The sequence below is a fragment of the Bison bison genome, unplaced genomic scaffold, assembly GCF_000754665.1.
Source record: "Bison bison bison isolate TAMUID 2011002044 unplaced genomic scaffold, Bison_UMD1.0 scf7180017864358, whole genome shotgun sequence".
NCBI classification, from domain to species: domain Eukaryota; kingdom Metazoa; phylum Chordata; class Mammalia; order Artiodactyla; family Bovidae; genus Bison; species Bison bison.
Window position 1 is genome coordinate 407,902 of NW_011494930.1, and position 23,238 is coordinate 431,139.

Here is a 23,238-nt window from a genome sequence, read left to right on the forward strand (position 1 = left end):
GAGGCCAGAGAGATTTGATTACAGAATTACCACACAACTGGGAAAACAGACTCTTGGAGGGCACAAACAAAACTTTGTGCACACCAGGAGCCAGGAGAAAGGGGCAGTGTCCCCACAAGAGACTCAGCCAGACTTGCCTTTAAGTGTCCAGGAGTTCCTGGCAGAGGCATGGGTGGATGGTTGCCTGCTGTGGGGTCAGGAGCACTGAATACAACAGTGCAGGCATCAGTCCTTTTAAAACCCAGTACCATAATAACACCTACCATAGTTTGCCCTTAGGTCAAACAACAGGGAGGGAACACACCCCAAGCCATCAACAGAAAATTGGATGAAAGATTTACTGAGCATGGCAAGCCCATAATAACAAGACCCAGTTTCTCCTGCAGTCAGTCTCTCCCAACGGGAAGCTTCCGTAAGCCTTTTAACCATCAGAGAGCAGACAGTATAAAAACCACATCACAGAAAACTAACCAAACTGATCACATGCCTTGTCTAACTAAATGAAACTATAAGTATGTCATGTAAGGGCACCCAAGATGGATGGAACATGATGGAGAGTTCTGACAAAATGTGGTCAACTGGCAAAGGAAACAGCAAGCCACTTTGATACTCTTGCCTTGAGAACCCCATGAACAGTATGAAAAAGCAAAACGGTATTACACCAAAAGATGAACTCCCCAGATAGTTAGGTGCCCAATATACTACTAGAGAAGAGTGGAGAAATAACTCCAGAAAGAATGAAGAGATGGAGCCAAAGAGAAAACAACACACAGCTGTGGATATGACTGGTAAAAGAAATTAAGTTCAATGCTGTAAAGAGCAATATTGAATAGAAACCTGGAATGCTGGTCCATGAATCAAAGTAAATTGGAAGTGGTCAAACAAGCATATTGATGTTCATAAGAGTGAACATCAACATTTTAGGAATTGGTGAATTAAAATGGACTGGAATGGAAAAAATTTAATTCAGATGACCATTATATCTACTGTAGGCAGAAATCCCTTAAATGAAATGGAATATCCCTCACAATCAAAAAAATAATCTGAAATGCAGTCAGTTCAGTTCAGGTGCTTTGTCAAGCCCGAATCTTTGTGACCCCATGGACTGTAGCATGTCAGGCTTCTCTGGCCATCACCAACTCCTGGAATTTGGCCAAACTCCTGTCCATCGAGTCAGTGATGCCATCCAACCATCTCATCCTTTGTAGTCCCCTTCTTCTCCTGCTTTCAATCTTTCCCAGCATCAGGGAAATCATTTTGCCATTGAGTCAGTTCTTCTTATCAAGTGGTCAAAACATTGGAGTTTCAGCTTTAGCATCAGTCCTACCGATGAATATTAAGGACTGATTTCTTTTAGGATTGACTATTTTGATCTCCTTGCAGTCCAAGGGACTCTTAAGAATCTTCTCCAACACAACAGTTCAAAAGCATCAATTCTTCATTGCTCAGCTTTCTTCACAGTCCAACTCTCACATCCATATCTGACTACTGGAAAAACCATAGCTTTTAAAAGATGGATCTTTGTCCACAAAGTAATGTCTCTGCTTTTTAATATTCTGTCTAGGTTGGTCATAGGTTTTCTTCCAAGGAGCAAGTGTCTTTTAATTTCATGGCTGCAGTCACCATCGGCAGTGATTTTGGAGCCCCAAAAAATAGTCTGCCACTGTATCCACTGTTTCCTCATCTATTTGCCATGAAGTGATGGGACCAGATGCCATGATCTAAGTTTCTGAATATTGAGGTTTTTTTTTAAATTTTATTTTATTTTAAAACTTTACATAATTGTATTATTTTTGCCAAATATCAGAATGAATCCACGACAGGTATACATGTGTTCCCCATCCTGAACCCTCCTCCCTCCTCCCTCCCCATACCATCCCTCTGGGTCGTCCCAGTGCACTAGCCCCAAGCATTCAGTATCATGCATCGAACCTGGAATGGCATCTCGTTTCATACATGATATTTTACATGTTTCAATGCCATTCTCCCAAATCTTCCCTCTCCTTCTCCTGTAGAGTCCATAAGACTGTTCTATACATCAGTGTCTCTTTTGCTGTCTTGTACACAGGGTTATTGTTACCATCTTTCTAAATTCCATATATATATGTGTTATTATACTATATTGGTGTTTTTCTTTCTGGCTTTCTTCATTCTGTATAATAGGCTCCTGTTTCATCCACCTCATTAGAACTGATTCAAATGTTTTCTTAATGGCTGAGTAATACTCCATTGTGTATATGTACCACAGCTTTCTTATCCATTCATCGCTGATGGACATCTAGGTTGCTTCCATGTCCTGGCTATTATAAACAGTGCTGTGATGAACATTGGGGTACACGTGTCTATATTGAGTTTTAAGCCATCTTTTTCACTCTCCTCTTTAACTTTCATCAAGAGGCTCTTTAGTTACTCTTCTTTTTCTGCCATAAAGATGGTGTCTGAATATATGAGGTTATTGATATTTCTCCTGGCAGTGTTGATTCCAGCTTGTGCTTCATCCAGCCTGGCATTTTGCATGATGTACTGTGTATATAAGCTAAATAAGCAGGGTGCCACTATACAGCTTGGTCATACTCCTTTCCCAGTTTGGAACCAGTCTGTTGTTCCATGTCTGATTCTAACTGTTATTTCTTGACCTGCATACAGATTTCTCAGAAGGAAAGTCAGGTGGTCTGGTATTTTCATCTCTTGAACAATTTTCCAAAGTTTGTTGTGATCTACACAGTCAGAGGCATTGACATAATCAACAAAGCAGAAGTAGGTGTTTTTCTGGAAATCTCTTGCTTTTTCTGTGATCCAACAGATGTTGGCAATGTGATCCCTGGTTCCTCTACCTTTTCAAAACCTGACTTGAACATCTTCAAGTTCACAGTTTACGTACTTTTGAAGCCTGGCCTGAAGAATTTTGAGAATTACTTTGCTAGTCTGTATGATAAGCACAATTGTGTGGTAGTCTGAACATTCTTTGACATTGCCCTTCTTTGGGGCTGGAATGAAAACTGGCTTTTTCCAGTCCTGTGGCTACTGCTGAGTTTTCTAAATTTTCTGGCACATTGAGTGCAGCCCTTTAACTAAAATGCAGTACTTAGATAAAATCTCAAAAGTGACAGAATGATCTCTGTTCATTTCTAAGGCAAACCATTCAATATCTAAGTAATCCAAGTATATGCCCCAATCATAATGCCAAAGAAGCTGGATGGTTCTTCGAGGTTGAACCTTGAAGAGGTTGAATGGTTCTATGTTGGCCTACAAAACCTTCTAGAACTAACACCAAAAAAGTTATCCTATTCAACATAGAAGCCTGGAATCCAAAATTATTAAGTCAAGAGATAGCTGGAGTAACAGGCAAGTTAGGCCTTGGAGTACAAAATGATGGACACCAGAGGCTAATCGAGTTTAGCCAAGAGAATGCACTCGTCATAGCAAACACCCTCATCCAAAAACACAAGAAAGGGCTGTACACATGGACATCACCAGATGGTCAATACCAAAATCACATTGAGTATATTCTTTGTAGGTGAAGATGGAGAAGCTCTATACAGCAAGCAAAAGCAAGACAGGGAGCTGACTGTGGCTCAGATGATGAACTCTTTATTGAAAAACTCAGATTTAAATTGAAGAAAGCAGAGAAAACTGCTAGACCATTCAGGTATGATATAAATCAAATCCTTTGTAATTACACAATAGAAGTGACAAATAGATTCAAGGGATTATATTTGATAGATAGAGGGCCTGAAAAACTATGGATGGAGGATCATGACACTGTGTAAGAGGCAGTGATCAAGACCATGCCTAAGAAAAATAAATGTGAAAAGGCAAAGTGTTTGTTGGAGGAGGCCTTGCAAATAGTTGAGAAAAGAAGGGAAGCTAAAGGCAAAGCAGAAAAGGAAAGATACACCCTTCTGAATGCAGAATTCTAAAGAAAATCAAGGAGCAATAAGAAAGCCTTTTTAACTATGCAATGCAAAGAAACAGAGGAAAACAATAGAATGGGAAATACTAGATATCTCTTGAAGAAACTTAGAGATAAAAAGAAAACATTTCATGAAAATATGGGCACAATAAAGGACAGAAACGGTGTAGACCTAACAGAAGCAGAAGAGATGAAAAAGCAGCGGCAAGGATACACAGAAGAACTCTAGAAAAAAGAGCTTAATGACCCAGATAACCACAATGGTGTGATCACTCACCTAGAGCTAGATATTCTGGAGTGTGAAGTTCAGTGGGCCTTAGAAAGCATCACTATGAACAAAGCTAGTGTCGGTGAATGAATTCCAGTTGAGCTATTTCAAATCCTAAAAGTTGATGCTGTGAAAGTGCTGCACTTAATATAGCAGCAAATTTGAAAAACTCATCAGTGACCACAAGACTGGAAAATTTCAGTTTTCATTCTAATACCAAAGAAAGGCAATGCCAAAGAATGTTCAAACTACGAGACAATTGCACTCATCACACATGCTAGCAAGTTAGTGTTCAAAATTCTCCACACAAGGCTTCAGTATGTGAACTGAGAGGATTTTCAAGCTGAATTTAGAAAAGGCAGAGGGATTCGAGATCAAAATGCCAACATCTGTTGGGTCATTGAAAAAGCAAGAAATTTCCAGAAAAACATCAACTTCTCCTTTATTGAACATGCCAGAGCCCTTGACTATGTGGATGGCAGCAAACTCTGGAAAAGCATTCAAGAGATGGGAATACAAGATCACCTTATCTGCCTTCTGAGAAATCTGTATGCAGGTCAAGAAGCAACAGTTAGAGCCAGAATTGGAATGATGGACTGGTTCCAAATCAGGAAAGGAGTATGTCAAGTCTGTATATTGTCACCTTACTTATTCAACTTAAAAGAAGTGTACATCATGTGAAATGCTGGGCTGGGTAAATCACAAGCTGGAATCAAGACTACTGGGAGAAATATAAATAACCTCAGATATGCAGATGACATCACTCATGTCTGAAAGGGAAGAGCCTCTTGATGAAATTGAAAGAAAAGAGTGAAAAAGTTGGCTTAAAACTTTAGAAAAACTAAGATCATGGCATCCAGTCCCATCACTTCATGGTAAATAGAAAGGGAATCCTCAAAACAATGAGACATTGATTTTCTTGGACTTCAACTTCACTGCAGATAGTGACTTCAGTAATGAAATTAAAAGATGTTTACTCCTTGATAGAAAAGTTATGACCAACTTAGACAGCATACTGAAAGGCAGAGATATTACTTTGGCAACAAAATTCTGTCAACCAAAGTCATGTTTTTTTCCAGTAGTGTTGGACCATAAAGAAAGCTGAGCACTGAAGATCTGATGCTTTTGAACTGTGGTGTTAGAGAAGACCCTTGACAGTCCCTTGGACTGCAAGGAAACCAAACGAGTCAATCTTAAAGAAAATCAGTCATGAATATTCATTGGAAGGACTGATGCTGAAGCTGAAACTCCAATGCTTTGGCCACCTGATGCAAAGAACTGATTCATTGGAAAAGACTCTGATGCTGGGAAAGATTGGGGCAGGAAGTGAAGGGGATGATGGTGAATGAGCTGGTTAGATGGCATCACTGTCTCAATGCACATGAGTTTGAGCAAGCTCCTGGATTGGTGATGACAAAGAATCCTGGTGTGCTGCAGGCCATTGTATATCAAAGAATCAGACATGGCTGAGTGAGCTGAACTGATCTGAAACAAATAGGGATGGGTATATAGCCTCATCAAGTAACAGTAGGCTTCTATATGACTTCCTGAGCTCACAGTCATTTAATGATGTGGCCTGGTCTACCAGAGAGCACAGGATCTGGTTCCATAAACCAGTGCACTGTCACTGTCTTCTTTGTCAGCCTGACCCACTGATGGGCTGCTGTACCAACTCCAGGACCACCAGGTCCCTACAACCAGAGACTCTGGTCAGCTCTGTGGGTCAGTTAGCTGGCACTACACCAGAACTACCTCAGTTACTAGCCTGTTGTTAGAAGACTCAGTCAACACACAAGCAAGAAGACCCTAAAATACCGACCCACTGGAACTTGATCCTGCTCATCAGCAGGCCAACACAGTCTCTGTGATACCCTGGATACTGAAGCCAGTGTGTCAGAAACCAGCTCCACCAAACAGGAAGCCAACACCAGCTCCAGGGAACCCAGATATTTGGTCCTACAATTAGCACTTTAAAACTGGCTCTGGGACACCATGGTCCTGTAATCTGAGACCCCAGGACTTGGAATGCCTGCCAGTGGGCCTGCACTAGCCTAAAATCTGGCTTAATTCACTGGTGGAAATGTATCAACCTGGGATGAAGTCCCGCAAACCAGGAGTAAGCACCAGTTTTGGAAAAGCCCAGAAACTATAGCTAGCCATTACAGGATCCAGCCTGATACACTAGCAATCTGACTTAGATCTGGAAACCACAGCCCTGCAACCAGACATGCCAGTATGCGTTTCTATCCACCAGTCAGCTAGTACTAACACCAGGAGCCCCTGGGATTCCAAAAGCAGCCACCTCTTAACCTGGTCCTGCCAATTAGCCAGACCTAAGAGTAGCCACACCTACCAGATGACCACTGTAGTCAGGCTGCTACAACAGAAGGACCCATGCAGCCCATATAGGGATACCCCAGAATATATGGCTCTGTTGACCAAATAGGAATGCATTGCTGGGACATATAGCATATATCTTTTTTTAATATAGGTTTATTTAATTGGAGGTTAATTACTTTACAATATTGTATTGGTTCTGCCATACATCAACATGAATCCACCACAGGTATACACGTGTTCCCCATCCTGAACCCCCCTCCCTCCTCCCTCCCCATATTATCCCTCTGGGTCATCTCAGTTCACCAGCCCCAAGCGTCCAGTACCATGCATCGAACCTGGACTGGTGACTCGTTTTATATATGATATTATACATGTTTCAATGCCATTCTCCCAAATCATCCCACCCTCACTCTCTCCCACAGAGTCCAAAAGACTGTTCTATATATCTGTGTCTCTTTTGCTGTCTCACATACAGGGTTATAGTTACCATCTTTCTAAATTCCATATATATGTGTTAGTATACTGAATTGGTGTTTTTCTTTCTGGCTTACTTCCCTCTGTATAATAGGCTCCAGTTTCATCTACCTCATTAGAACTGATTCAAATGTATTCTTTTTAATGGCTGAGTAATATTCCATTGTATCTATGTACCACAGCTTTCTTATCCATTCATCTGCTGATGGACATCTAGGTTGTTTCCATGTCCTGGCTATTATAAACAGTGCTGTGATGAACATTGGGGTACACGTGTCTCTTTCAATTCTGGTTTCCGGTGTGTATGCAACTGACAAACAACTAATCTCAAAAATATACAAGCAACTCCTACAGCTTAATTCCAGAAAAATAAATGACCCAATCAAAAAATGGGGCAAATAACTAAATAGACATTTCTCCAAAGAAGACATACAGATGGCTAACAAACACAATGGTACCCCAGTCCAGTACTCTTGCCTGGAGAATCCCAGGGACAGGGGAGCCTGGTGGGCTGCCGTCTATGGGGTCGCACAGAGTCGGACACGACTGAAGTGACTTAGCAGCAACAAACACATGAAAAGATTCTCAACACCACTCATTATCAAAGAAATGCAAATCAAAACCACAATGAGGTACCATTTCACACCAGTCAGAATCGCTGCAATCCAAAAGTCTACAAGCAATAAATGCTGGAGAGGGTGTGGAGAAAAGGGAACCCTCTTACACTGTTGATGGGGATGCAAACTAGTACAGCCACTATGGAGAACAGTGTGGAGATTTCTTAAAAAACTGGAAATGGGACATATAGCATATCTCTTAAAAAGGCCACTTCTCTAAGATTAAGAAGCATAACCAAAAAACCAGATGCATGGAAATAAAAGCAAGAGAATTAGGGAAAAGTAAATCAACAGAGGAATGTGTTTCAAAAGAAGGAACAAGCTAAAACCCTAAAAGAACTAAGTGAGGTGGAGATAAGCAATCTACTCACAAAAGTGTTCAGAGTAACTATTGTAAAGGATGATCAAAGGATTTGTAGACATTTTGATGATGACCACCTTGACCTATTTCTTTTTTCTATATCTGCAATAAGCAGTTAAGAGACATACCAAACATTATGCAAATTATGATGGCAAAAACAGTAATTGTGGGGAGAAGGGGCTATCAATTTAGGAACATTGAAATATGTTTGATATTAGGAGATCAACAACTTTAATTATGTACTGATTGCTAAATATAAATCTTATGGCAATGAAAAAACAAAAATTTATAGTAGATACACATACACATGCAAGATAAAGGAATTCAAACATAATAAAGATAGCCATCAGAGCACAAGGGAAGAGAACAAAAAAAATAATAATAAAGGAACTAAAAAGAACTGAAAATAGCCTCAGACAACTAACAAAATGGCAACAAATACATATAATCCATTATCACTTTATATAAATTGTTAAATGTTCCAATAACAAGACACATAGTGAGAATGGATACAAAAATAAGACCAAATACTGCCTGGAAGAAATACTTTTCAGATGTAAATACACAAAGATTGAGAGGCAAGGGATAGAAAAAGGTATTCCTTGCAAAAGGGGTAAGAATACTTGTATCAAACAAAATAAACTTTAAAACAAAGACTATAACAAGAGACACAGAGGACATTACATAATGATCAAGGGTTCAAACCAAAGCAAAATATATAACAATTGTGAATATATATATGTACCCAAGGGCTCATTTAAATACATAAAGCAAATATTAACAGATAAAAAGGAAGACATTGTTGGTAGCAATAGCATTCAAATATATAAAACAAATAATAACAGACAAAAAGGGAGAAATGGCCAATAATAGTAAGGACTTAGCAACCTGCTTACATCAATGAATAAGTCATCACATTAGAAAATTTATAAATGACCTATCTTCAAATAATGCATTAGACCAAATGGACTTAACAAATAAATACATCATACTCTATCCAGACCAGCTGAATATGCATTCTTTTTGAAGTGCACATAGAATATTCTCCAGGATAGAGTACCTGCTCACTAACAAAATAATCTTCAGTAAATTTAAGAAAATTGAAATCATATCAAGCACCTTTTCTATCTACTCTCTATAAGATTAGAAATCAACTAAAACACACACACACACACACACAACAACAACAACAAGAAACAAGCATGTGTGGTTAAACAATTTACTAGAACAATTTACTAAACAACCAATGAATCACTGAAGAAATCAGATAAAAAAAAATACCTGGAGATAAATGAAAAAGAAAGCACATAATCCAAAATTAATGGGATAGAGTAAAATAATTTCTAAAGAGGCAATTTATAATAAAAGTCTACCTCAGGAAATCAGAAAAATTTCAAATAAATAACTTACCCATATATCTTATTGGAATTTTTAGCCACAGCAATAAGACAAGAAAAAGGAATACAAGGAACCCAAACTGGAAAGAAAAATAAATAAATAAATAAATAAAAGTGTCACTATATAGAGATGACATAACACTATACATAGAACATCCTAAAGGTAACACCAAAAAGCTACTAGAGCTTATTAATGAATTTGTAGGATATAAGATTAATATACAGAAATCTACTGTGTTTCTATACAATAAGAACAAACTATCACAAAGAGAAATTAAGGAACCAACCCCATTTATCATTGCTTAAAAGAGAACAAAATATCTAGGAATAAAACTAAGGAGGTAAAAGGCCTAGTTGACTTTTTTCTTTCTTTTTTTTTTTTTTAAGTCTGATTAGGACCCACGTGTTCAAGGCATAGTTAAGTGAAAATAGCTATTTGCTAATATATGAAAACCTAATATTTGAAAGCTTACTGCCTGTAAAATATAGATGACATACTTGAGTATCATAAACAGTCCTTTTGCTGTTATTACAGTAAAATGACCCAATGGCCATTCAACAAATATTGTAGGATGTCTTCCTTAATTAAAAAATGCAGAGGTTTAAAACCAGATTCTAGAAACTATCCTGGTGGCTCAGTGGTAAAGAATCCACCTTTATCCAATGCAGGATACATGGGTTTGACCCTTGGGTAAGGAAGCTCCCCTGGAGAAGGAATTGGCAATGCACTCCAGTATTCTTGCCTGGGAAACACCATGGACAGAGGAGACTGGTGGGCTATATTCCATGGAATCTCAGAGTTGGACACGACTTAGTGACTCAACAACAACAACAACATACTCTGTGGTGCAGGAAACTAAATTTGGGGGTTTCCCAGGGGGCTCAGTGGGTAAAAGAACCTGCCTGCAATGCAGGAGATATGGGTTTGATTCCTGTGTTGGGAAGATCCCCTAGAGGATGGCAAGGCAACCCATTCCAGTATTCTTTCCTGGAGAATCCCATGGACAGAGGCACCTGGCTGGCTACAGTCCATAGGTCACAAATAGTCAGACATGACTGAAGTGTTTGAGCATGTATGCACAAGAACTTGTAGTCTTTTACACAGATGTACCATAAAAAATTGGAAAGCAGATTTGAGCAAATTTGAAGTTGTTCTTGGTCTTTGGTGCTTAGATGCTATGCAGGAAGAGGATTCTACGGGGACAATCAAGTCATTTTCAGACTCTCTTCAGGCTCTGTCCTTCCTTTTATACCACACCAATCTGTTTTTTTTTTTTTTTTTTAATGTTTACCTCAGAATTCTGCAAACTAACTGATACCCTGTAACAAATCCCTTTTTGCTTACTCTAGTTGGACTTTACTGTCTGCAAATAATAATGCTAAGATACATGCTATTTATAAAAGAAGTAAGTGAAGCTAAAAAATGTTAAGTGCCCAAAGTCTCATGACCAATGATGGCAGATGCAAGGGACCCCTTATCTGCCCTGAGAAACATAATTGTAGACATTTTGCCTTTATGCACTTTTTCTCTCTTCCACACACATTTTTCTGAGTATATAAAATGCTGGAGTTGAGGAAAAGAAAAGTCTAATGCTTAATACATCATATAAAAATTTTAATACTGATAATAATTGAATATCAGAGTGATTTGACTCATTCATATTTTCTTAGAATGTTGTATAATTGTACTCTATTATGCTATTTGGGGATTAATTTTACTATAGGAAAGAAACACTGGGTCTTTTGGTTTACTTTGGAAAACTCCACATTCTGCATAAACATATATTTATTTTATTTGTATAAACATTTTATACACTTTTTATATAAACATAATATTTATTTTAAAAAGGCATTGGAGTATTTTAATGTTTTATTACCTGGATACTTTTTTCAAAGCTGTGCTTTAGGAAAATGTTTTTGATAGCTCAACATATAACTAAAGAGGGAGTAAAAAAAAAAAAAGAAAACCCTTAAAACTCCTAGACCAGTTTCTTTCTCAGGTATCAAATGACAAATTCCTGGATTATTCTAGTGGCTATAAATCTAAGAAGTAATTAGATTACTGAAACTTAGAAGAGAGAATTATCAGATAAAACCATGGCTTCAAGTTTAGAATGTTAACAAAAAGAATATCGCTAATAGCTAAATAGTGGTAAAAATAAGTAGCAGTTGAAATAGCTAAATGCTAAACAATGCATTTTTACCATAATATTCATCATCCAAAGAAAACTTCATTAAAACGAAAATAAAAGATAAGCATTAGGGTTATACATTTCAAAATGTATCTGCATAAAGGTGGATTAATCTGCTTTTATAAATAGCAATCTAGAACAAATCATGCCATAAAATAAAGTTTATTTTGAATATCTATATAAGTATATTATCTACTTATAAAATTTGTAATAGTTAAAAAAATTCATTCATATTTATACCAATTTAATATTTAAACTGAGGCTTGTTTTATTTGAAAATCTTTCTAGCAAATTATTAAACAAATATTATTTTCTACCCAAAACAGATCTAAACATTTATTCTGCCATAATAGATTCACAAAGTGACCACCAATTTCTTCAGGTATTAAACATTTTATATTTTTAATTTTAGTTGAAAATTTAGTTTCAATGTTTGTTGTGAAATCAAGCTTCAACTACTCGTCCCATGTCCCTTTGACTTTTACCTTTCATTTATGCAATATTTAAAGTCTTCAGGAGCACTAAAACATTACTTTTAATTTATTGATCTTTGTGAGCATTTACTCATTTTCAATCTGAAACTTTTAAATAAGAACTTTGCTTTTTAATCATAAGATACACATAAAATAAGAATGAAAGATGGGACCAAGGAAGAATTCAAGCTATACTGTTTCATAGCCTTTTCTCAAATACCTTAGATCTAATGTTGTTTCCACAAATTTAAGGAGTGTTAATGTATCAAGCATATTTACAAAATTTATTTTAATGAAGTGTATGCTTTAAATAATCATTTATGCTTGTAAGGACACAGACAATTATATTATTCAAATTTGTTTTTAGTCTTTCATTGAAAACAGAGTTGTGTTGGATTTGAAACATCATTGTAATCCTTTGTGGTTTATATCCTATGTGTGAAACCACTATAAGCAGCATTTTTGTCCAGAGCAGAATCAATATTCCTGGATGGAGCTCACTGATATTTATATAAACTTTTATCCCATTATGAACAAGTAGATGTGTGAAAAAAATCATTCTGAAAATCCTGAGATAGCTAATAGAAAATAACTATCAAAATTAATAGATTTGAATTTAGAAAATAGATCTCCAATGCTTTTTCTATAGATGTGACAGTTCTTGATGAACGTGCCCTGGGGGAAGGAACGTTTTTAATAAAGTCAGATTGGCTTCAGTTCAGTTCAGCCACTCAGTCCTGTCCAACTCTTTGCAACCCCATGAATCGCAGCACGACAGGCCTCCCTTTCCATCACCAACTCCCGGAGTTCACTCAAACTCACATCCATCAAGTCGGTGATGCCATCCAGCCATCTCATCCTCTGTCGTCCCCTTCTCCTCCTGCCCCCAATCCCTCCCAGCATCAGAGTCTTTTCCAATGAGTCAACTCTTCGCATGAGGTGGCCAAAGTACTGGAGTTTCGGATTTAGCATCATTCCTTCCAAAGAAATCCCAAGGCTGGTCTTCTTTAGAATGGACTGGTTGGATCTCCTTGCGGTCCAAGGGACTCTCAAGAGTCTTCTCCAACACCACAGTTCAAAAGCATCAATTCTTCAGTGCTCAGCTTTCCTCACAGTCCAGCTCTCACCATCCATACATGACCACAGGAAAAGCCATATTCTTGACTAGACGGACCTTTGTTGGCAAAGTAATGTCTCTGCTTTTCAATATGCTGTATAAGTTGGTCATAACTTTTCTTCCAAGGAGTAAGCGTCTTTTAAGTTCATGGCTGCAGTCACCATCTGCAGTGATGGCTTAGGCTCATTTAAAACTTCTTTAAAACATGTTAGGTGGATTTTATATGACACACACACAAACACCAGAGTAATATCTGACTTATAAAATAGAAAAAAAAAATAAGATAGCCTTGAATTTCCAAAGTAGCTTGTCATAATCTACCATTCACCCTTATCTCCTGCTTCTCAAATCTCTAACAAAAAGAATAAAGTTATCTTTTCAAGAAAGATATGACCTGTCAGAGCATGATGATCCCTTATTATCCTCCATAGAAAAACCCTGCTCTGCCTTGAACAATCACCACCTCCTTGATCCTCAGGAACCTTGGGCTAATTTCACTCCTCTGATCCCCAGCATCTTGTTAAAACTTCTATTGTAACACTCACTGTGCAGTCTTGGAATTATCTTAAGATATTTTTTTCCTTATTTCTCTTGCCGTCCAGACTGTATATTGGAACACACATTTTGGTACAATAACTATAGTATCTTGTATTATTTAAAATACATACATCACTTCCACAGATGATTTTATCCCAAACTTCTGAGTAAGAGATAGAGTATAATATATTGTCTCACATAATCCATAACTAAGTGGATATCATGTCTTTGAACTCCAACTGTTGTGTCCTTTCTCTCATTTAATACGTATTTCAAAAATAAAATGTAATTTATTAGGAAAGTTATTCACAAGGTCTTTGATGAATGCAAACACTGTGCTTACTCTGTGCTCTAGCTCTATTATTGGAGACCAGAGCTCCCTTGGTTAAGCCTGAACATCCTTACAACTTCCTCATTATCCATTATGCAGGGGTGAATGCTAATATAAAAATGTAAGAGTACGGTTGGATTTTGTCAGTAAGTTGGAAAAAAAAAATATTGTTGGGTCACTAATATTTGGCCAGCTGGCCCTTGAGTGCTTGGTTCTTTTGATTAGAACAAGGACAGAGGAAATACTCCACAATTCTCCTCAATCAGTGGTAACCTAGGGTAACAGTGTCTGTGCAAATTGATATTTATGTTAATATGCTTGTGGATTTCAAATCCTGAAAGATGATGCTGTGAAAGTGCTGCACTCAATATGCCAGCAAATTTGGAAAACTCAGCAGTGACCACAGGACTGGAAAAGTTCAGTTTTCATTCCAATCCCAAAGAAAGGCAATGCCAAGGAATGCTCAAACTACTGAACAACTGCACTCTTCTCACATGCTAGTAAAGTAATGCTCAAAATTCTCCAAGCCAGACTTCAGCAATACGTGAACCATGAACTTCCTGATGTTCAAGCTGGTTTTAGAAAAGGCAGAGGAAGCAAAGATCAAATTGCCAACATCTGTTGGATCGTTGAAAAGGCAAGAGAGTTTCAGAAAAACATCTACTTCTCCTTTATTGACTATGCCAAAGCCTTTGACTGTGTGCATCACAATAAACTGTGGAAAATTCTGAAAGAGATGGGAATACCAGACCACCTGACCTGCCTTGTGAGAAATCTGTATGCAGGTCAGGAAGCAACAGTTAGAACTGGACATGGAACAACAGACAGGTTCCAAATAGGAACAGGAGTACGTCAAGGCTGTATATTGTCACCCTGCTTATTTAACTTCTATGCAGAGTACATCATGAGAAATGCTGGACGGGAAGAAGCACAAGCTGGAATCAAGATTGCCGGGAGAAATATCAATAACCTCAGATATGCAGATGACACCACCCTTATGGCAGAAAGTGAAGAGGAACTAAAAAGCCTCTTGATGAAAGTGAAAGTGGAAAGTGGTGAAAGTGAAAAAGTTGGCTTAAAGCTCAACATTCAGAAAACGAAGATCATGGCATCTGGTCCCATCACTTCATGGGAAATAGATGGGGAAACAGTGTCAGACTTTATTTTTTCAGCCTCAGAATCACTGCAGATGGTGACTGCAGCCATGAAATTAAAAGACGCTTACTCCTTGGAAGGAAAGTTATGACCAACCTAGATAGCATATTCAAAAGCAGGGACATTACTTTGCCAACAAAAGTCCGTCTAGTCAAGGCTATGGTTTTTCCTGTGGTCATGTATGGATGTGAGAGTTGGACTGTGAAGAAGGCTGAGCACCAAAGAATTGATGCTTTTGAACTGTGGTGTTGGAGAAGACTCTTGAGAGTCCCTTGGACTGCAAGGAGATCCAACCAGTCTATCCTGAAAGAGATCAGCCCTGGGAATTCTTTGGAAGGAATGATACTAAAGCTGAAACTCCAGTACTTTGGCCACCTCATGCGAAGAGTTGACTCATTGGAAAAGACTCTGATGCTGGGAGGGATTGGGGCAGGAGGAGAAGGGGACGACAGAGGATGAGATGGCCGGATGGCATCACTGACTCAATGGACATGAGTTTGAGGGAACTCTGGGAGTTGGTGATGGACAGGGAGGCCTGGCGTGCTGTGATTCATGGGGTCACAAGGAGTCGGACAGGACTGAGCGACTGATCTTAACTGAACTGAACTGATGCTTGTGGAAATGCACTGTTGGAGTTAATTTTATTGCCCTTCATTTGAGGGCACAGACCCAGTCTCTCTGTCCCTTGCAGTACAGTTTTTTTTGCAGTACAGTTTTTCCTCCCTGACTGGAAGGATAAAAAATAATGATATCCCATTCCTTTATTGCACAGTTTTCTCTTTGTTCCTCTACACTGAGCTTGAAAAAATAGGTGATGGAGCTATGTCTACTTCCATTTTACTAAATAGTCTGCATTTTGGACAAAGGAAGACAATCCATTTGGTGTGGACAGAGGGGAAATGTTCTTACATCTATCTGTGGTAGTAGTAGTAGTAGAATTTAATCTATTTGCAATAAGATAGATAAATATTAATAAATTGAAAGGATTCGGGAAAATGATCTTTGCTTCAAACATGACATCTTTCCCTGATCACTGTACAGGGGAATCATCTTGTGGTTTCAGTGTCATAATGAACAAATTTTCATCACTTCTATTAGTCTATCTTTATTCAGTGCAATTAATATTTTATTTTTACACCTTTGTAAATGCAATTGTATCTATTTAGTTTTACCCAAATGTAGTTTTCTTGTCATTTCACCTACTGTTGCAGTGAAAATAATGAAAATACGAAGTGAATCAAAATGTATATGAAGAGTCATCCTATTTTAGGATATATAATGCTAACCATTTGATTGCATTTCTACTATCTCACTTCAACATATAATCAGTTGCATTGCAAGGACAGGAAAATTTCACAATTGAGAGCAAAAATGAACTAGTGTTTCTAAGGACATTTCACAGGTAAAAAGAGAACTGTGGTTAAAATAAAAATAAAACAGGATGTAATTATTTAATAATGTAAAAATTAATGAGATAAAAACTTGGGAGTTATTTTTAATAGGAACAATCAAGAGCAGATTTTGACAATTTTGAAGAGTAAAATTTTCAAGAGTAAATATTTTTAAAACAAGCTAACTGAATACTGCATAAAATGAGGAGTGTGGCATCTACTAAGATAATAAAATACTACATATAATTACTATGGATGATGTCCATCTGTAAAAATGCTCAAAAAGGCAAAATTAGTCAAAGTAAATTAAATCCTTCCCTGTAATATTTAAAACTTTTTATAACATTGAATCCAAACGACATCCTCAAAAGTGCACAGCACATCTTACTAGAGTTCACTTTTCTTTATTAAACTACATTTGCATACTCTCACTGAGGGTGCCAAGGAGATGGTGTGTGAAAATACCACATGACTGTCAGAATGCCAAATTCAAAATTTCTGAACACTTTTTCCCTATTGCTGCACACCATATGCCCTGGTCTCTCCTGCACACTCCAGATTGGTGAGGATTTTTATATATTATCTTGTATGTAATGTGAACCATCCAGATTTTAGCACTGAAAGTCCTATATCACAAACTCCTTAAGTCCCAGAAAATCATAATATCAGGATGGTTGTTCTTCCAACTTGTTTGCTCTTCACATTATAGCTTCTGTCTTAAGGCTGTCTCAGAACCAGAATGTCATCAGTGCAGTTTTAGGCAGAAAGGGAGAGAGAACAAGTGTACCTATATTCCCTATTGTCACAGCAAAGGAGGCTGAGAAAAATTGCCAGTGTGTCCTGCAGAGGCTGTAGATGAGAAACAAGAAGCTGTTTTGTGGAACAGTCTTGAATTTCAGTGAATCAGCAGAGCCTTTCATTGGGGCTTGGCATTTGTAGGGTGCAGTGCATTTACAGGAACCCCTCCCCCCCAAAAAAAATTCTACATGTTACACCAGCACTGCGTGCTTGAGTTGAAACTCTGTGAAGTCAAAGGCTGATACCCAGGCAGTTGGTGAGACCAGATGTGTTAAAGCATATGGGGCATACCAGTAAGTGTAAACGACTCAGAACCAGTCATCCTCTTTAACTCGTTGATGTACTTTGCAAGGAGAGGAAAGAGGGAAAAGAAAAAGGATTTTTTTTTTGAGAATATTTTACTAAAGGAGACTGGAATGGGGAAGAAATGATTAAACAATTTTCTGTCACATTTTCCTGCCATCAGTGGATTTGGAGATTTCTTGACTTTACTTGAATTGAATTAGTTTTCTGCACAAGTGAATTGAGACTATTACATTTCAAACAATTGCAATTTTATTCAGAAAGGTGGAGATCTAAGGCTTAGGGGGAAAAAAAAAAAAAAAGACAGAGCAATGAGGAATGAATAGATGATTACTTTCTCAGTCAAGCTGGAAAGAATAATCTGCTTGAAGATAACCCAAAGTCTGGTTATCACTTAAAAAATTGTTTGTAACTTTCCTTGTCTACAGAGACTGACTCAATTTCTCCACATTCATTTCTCCATATTTAAATAGGGGGGGATAAGAATATCTAAATCCTCATTTTTTTTTTAGAGAATGGAAAAAATGATATATGTTTCTGGCATATATTAAGTGCTTAACAAATAAATATTTTTAATGCTGTTATTGGTAGTATTGCTTTATATAAGGCCTTAAAAGTAAATTGAAAAAATTACCACAGATGTAACATACTGCAAATACCTGATATCTCCTTCTCTCTTATTTCTTATTTATCAAATCACATGTATGAAAATGTAAAACTCGCTTTTGTAAGTATTGTAATAATTGGCTGGTGACATTTTTTAAAGAAGAAATTAATGGAAGTCTTCATCCAGTAATTTCCGGAAGGCAAAGGCTAACTTGTTTCTGCAATGCATACTATTTGTCTATTAAAGACTGAAATAAAATCACGAGGTCCCTAAAAACTTACTCATTGTAGAGGACTTCACTGCTCATAATGTTCTTCTAAAGGGAAGCATGAGAGGGATATGACAGAGAATTGAGGTCAATTCCACTTCCTCGGTTGAGAATTAGGTATGATTAATTTCTCCAAAAGATTCTTCCTTTCTTTTTCTTATATTTTGTCCTGTTTCTCCACACTGAGAGAAGCAGATATGTGCACAGGTAGGTTCCAAATGTAAATATGTTATTTTCATACATTTGAGAATGAACACCCACAATACACACATGCATGTATACACATACACACATATACAGATATATGCCTGTATGCACAGAAACACAAACATAATTTTCCTTAGATAGACACTTGCTCAAATTTATTTGGTACCTTGAGACTTTTTTTTTTTTTTTTGGAAGAGTGACTCTACTGTTTTATAAACCACTGCTTTATTATCTTGAAAAGAAGCATGTATTTATAGTGTCTTGTTTTTGGTTATATCTGCAGAGAAGGCAATGGCACCCCACTCCAGTACTCTTGCCTGGAAAATCCCATGGACAGAGGAGCCTGGCAGTCCATGGGACCACTAAGAGTCAGACACGACTGAGCGACTTCACTTTCACTTTTCACTTTCATGCATTGGAGAAGGAAATGGCAACCCACTCCATTGTTCTTGCCTGGAGAATCCCAGGGATGAGGCAGCCTGGTGGGCTGCTGTCTATGGGGTCACACGGAGTCGGACACAACTGAGGTGACTTAGCAGCAGCAGCAGCAGTCTCCTTTGGGTTTGGTTGCTTTAGTTTTGAAATGGAATTTATTTCAGAAAATTAGTTATGGAATCCTGCTGCTAAGTTACTTCAGTCGTGTCCGACCCTGTGCAACCCCATAGACAGCAGCCCACCAGGCTCCTCTGTCCCTATGATTCTCCAGTCAAGAATACTTGAGTGGGTTGTCATTTCCTTCTCTAATGCATGAAAGTGAAACGTTAAAGTGAAGTCGCTCAGTCCTGGCTGAACCTTTGCAACCCCATGGACTGTAGTCCACCATGCTCCTCCTTCCATGGGATTTTCCAAGCAAGAGTACTGGAGTAGGTTGCCATTTCCATCTCCAAGTTATGGAATATCACATTTGAAAAGAATTCACTGGAGAAGAGTATTAAAAAAATCATTTAAAGCAATTTATTGTAAAGCCCAACTCTAAAAAGGGATTAAGAACATAGTATGAAATAAACACTGACTTGTTTTGACTTCACTTTCGCTTTTCACTTTCAAGCATTGGAGAGGGAAATGGCAACCCACTACAGTGTTCTTGCCTGGAGAATCCCAGGGACAGGGGAGCCTGGTGGGCTGCTGTCTATGAGGTCGCACAGAGTTGGACACGACTGAAGTGACTTACTTACCTTGTTTTCCATAGTAATTATTTAACAAATCTTTAGTGTTTCTTTATTTTGAAGAAAAAACATACTTGATTTAGTATTACAACTTAAAACAGGTATAAATTTTAAAAAATGAAATTGGATTTTAAGAAATATCTTTGGGGGTGCATTTAAGATTTAATAAATTTCAAAAACATTTGTCATCATACCTTCAGTTTTATTGCATTAAACAGTTGGCACTATTTTCAGATAACTAGGGCATATTAACCAGGCTAAGAAAAAGTTTTTAAATTCTAACTTTTTGTAAAAATATATATATATATATATATATTGTACCAAATAATACATATATCTTGCCAGAATTAAGCATTTTAGGAAGGTAGCGAAATAATGTTCAAAATTCCCAAACTACACTTCAACAGTACATGAACTTAGAACTTCCAGATGTTCAAGCTGCATTAAGAAAATATAGAGGAACTAGAGATAAAATTGGCAACATCTGTTGGATCATAGAAAAAGCAAGATAATTTAAAACAAAAACAAAAAAACATCTATTTCTGCTTCATTGACTATGATAAAGCCTTTGACAGGTTGGATTACAACAAACTATAGAAAACTCTTCAAGACATGGGAATACCAGACCACTTTACCTACCTCCTGTGAAATCTGTATGTAGGTCAAGAAGCAAGAATTAGAACCAGACATGGAACAAGAGACTGGTTAAAAATTAGGAAAGGAGTACATCAAGGCTGTATAAATAATTAACATATATGCAAAGTACATCATGTAAAATGCTGGGCTGGATGAGCCACAAGATGGAATCAAGATTGCCAGGAGAATTATAAATAACCTCAGATATGCAGATAACATCACCCTTATGGGAGAAAGAAATGAGGAACTAAGGAGCCTCTTGATAAAAGCCAAAGAGGAGAGTGATAAAACTGGTTTAAAACTCAAAATTAAGAAAATGAAGATCATGGCTTCCAGTCCCATTCAGTTCAGTTCAGTTGCTCAGTCGTGTCCGACTCTTTGCAACCCCATGAATCGCAGCACGCCAGGCCTCCCTGTCCATCACCAACTCCCGAAGTTCACTCAAACTTACATCCATCGTGTTGGTGATGCCATCCAACCATCTTATCCTCTGTCGTCCCCTTTTCCTCCTGCCCCCAATTCCTCCCAGCATCAGAGTCTTTTCCAAAGAGTTAACCCTTTGCATGAGATGGCCAAAGTACTGGAGTTTCAGCTTTAGCATCATTCCTTCCAAAGAAATCCCAGGGCTGATCTCCTTCAGAATGAACTGGTTGGATCTCCTTGCAGTCCAAGGGACTGTCAAGAGTCTTCTCCAACACCACAGTTCAAAAGCATCAATTCTTTGGCAGTCAGCTTTCTTCAGAGTCCAACTCTCACATCCATAGAAGACCACTGGAAAAACCATAGCCTTGACTAGACGGACCTTTGTTGGCAAAGTAATGTCTCTGCTTTTCAATATGCTATCTAGGCTGATCATAACTTTTCTTCCAAGGAGTAAGTGTCTTTTAATTTCATGGCTGCAGTTACCATCTGCAGTGATTTTGGAGCCCTAAAAAAATAAAGTCTGATACAGTTTCCACTGTTTTCCCATCTATTTCCCATGAAGTGATGGGACCAGATGCCATGATCTTCATTTCCTGAATATTGAGCTTTAAGCCAACTTTTTCATTCTTCTCTTTCATTTTCATCAAGAGCCTTTTTAGTTCCTCTTCACACTCTGCCATAAGGGTGGTGTCATCTGCATATCTGAGGTTATTGATATATGTCCTGGCAATCTTGATTCCAGCTTGTTCTTCTTCCAGCCCAGCGATTCTCATGATATACTCTGCATAGAAGTTAAATAAGCAGGGTGACAATATACAGCCTTGACGTACTCCTTTTCCTATTTGAAACCAGTCTGTTATTCCATGTCTCCCGGGGTCCAGCCCGAGTTGGATCCATGGATTCCCTCAGGAGGACGGCATTGGCGATTGGAATAGCAAAGCAGAGATTTATTAGATTCTCAATAATAACTGGTTTACACGGAAAATCAATATAACCTATGACACCAGGTTAGCTCTGACCACGAAGGCTGCAGGCGCCCTCTTGAATAGCAGGAGGTGCCTCACCTTAGGCACCTTCTCGAGTTGGTCTTAGAAGCCCAAGCAAATAAGGAGTCACAGAGGACCCTCACACTCCAATTATTTTGGTGTGAAGGAAGAACAGAAGGGAAAAGGAGGAAAAGGAAACAAGAAAGAACGACACAGGGAGACCAAGCTTCGGTGAGCAAGGCCTGTAGCTTTATTTTCAACAGGGGCTTTTTATACCCTAAGTTGCACATAGAGGATAATAGTGAAGTTGCTCAGTCGTGTTCAACTCTTTGAGACCCCATAGACTGTAGCCTACCAGGCTTCTCTGTCTATGGGATTTTCCAAGCAATAGTACTGGAGTGGATTGCCATTTCCTTCTCCAGGGCATCTTCCCAACCCAGGGTTTGAACCAGGGTCTTCTGCATTGTAGACAGATGCTTTACCATCTGAGCCACCATAATAGGGGGTGTGAAATCATGCAAAGTCAGCAGTCTTTGATCTTATTGAGACCAGGCTTTCTTTTCTGCAAATTTACCATATACAAATGTTTTAGGTGATTTACATCATCTTCTGGCCAGAAGGCCTGTTAACATTTTATGACTCTGACAAAGGTTTGTCAACCATAAGACTTATTTACTCCAAGAGTAGTTATTCTAAAGTTTGGCACCATCCTCCGAAGGTGTTAGATAAAATTGCATTCCTAAAGGGCAAAGGTGCAGTGGGTTTACAACAAAGAAAAGAATGTATTACCTTAAGGGTCTAAAGTTGTTAACACCAAGGCCACTACTTATTTTTTCTACATACCAACTATAGTAACTAATACACTTCCAAGGATACAATACAGGGGATGTGGAAACTTGGCAGCAAGCATTGGCTCAACAATGAAATCTACTAGTTCTATTCTGACAATTTCTAACTCTCTAAGAGGCTCTATACTATTTGAATATCTTAAGCTTCCCATGCCTCTCACTGCTGGGAGACTGTAAAGAATAGTATGCGTAGCTGTAGGAGTCCTGGTAAACCTGTCAGGCAAGTTAAAGAGCCATCTGAGGGGTTTGGATTGAAATGCTCCTATTATGCCCAGGAGGCTAATTAGCTAGAGCTCTAAGTTGATTCCCTTCAGAGAAAAGGTGGTTGGGGATAGCCCCCCCGTGACTGCCAGAGGAGTTGGTGAAAGTCATGAAGCAGTAAAACAGACAGACTCTGGTTTTGGGGTAGACGCTCAGGCAGACCCGGGGG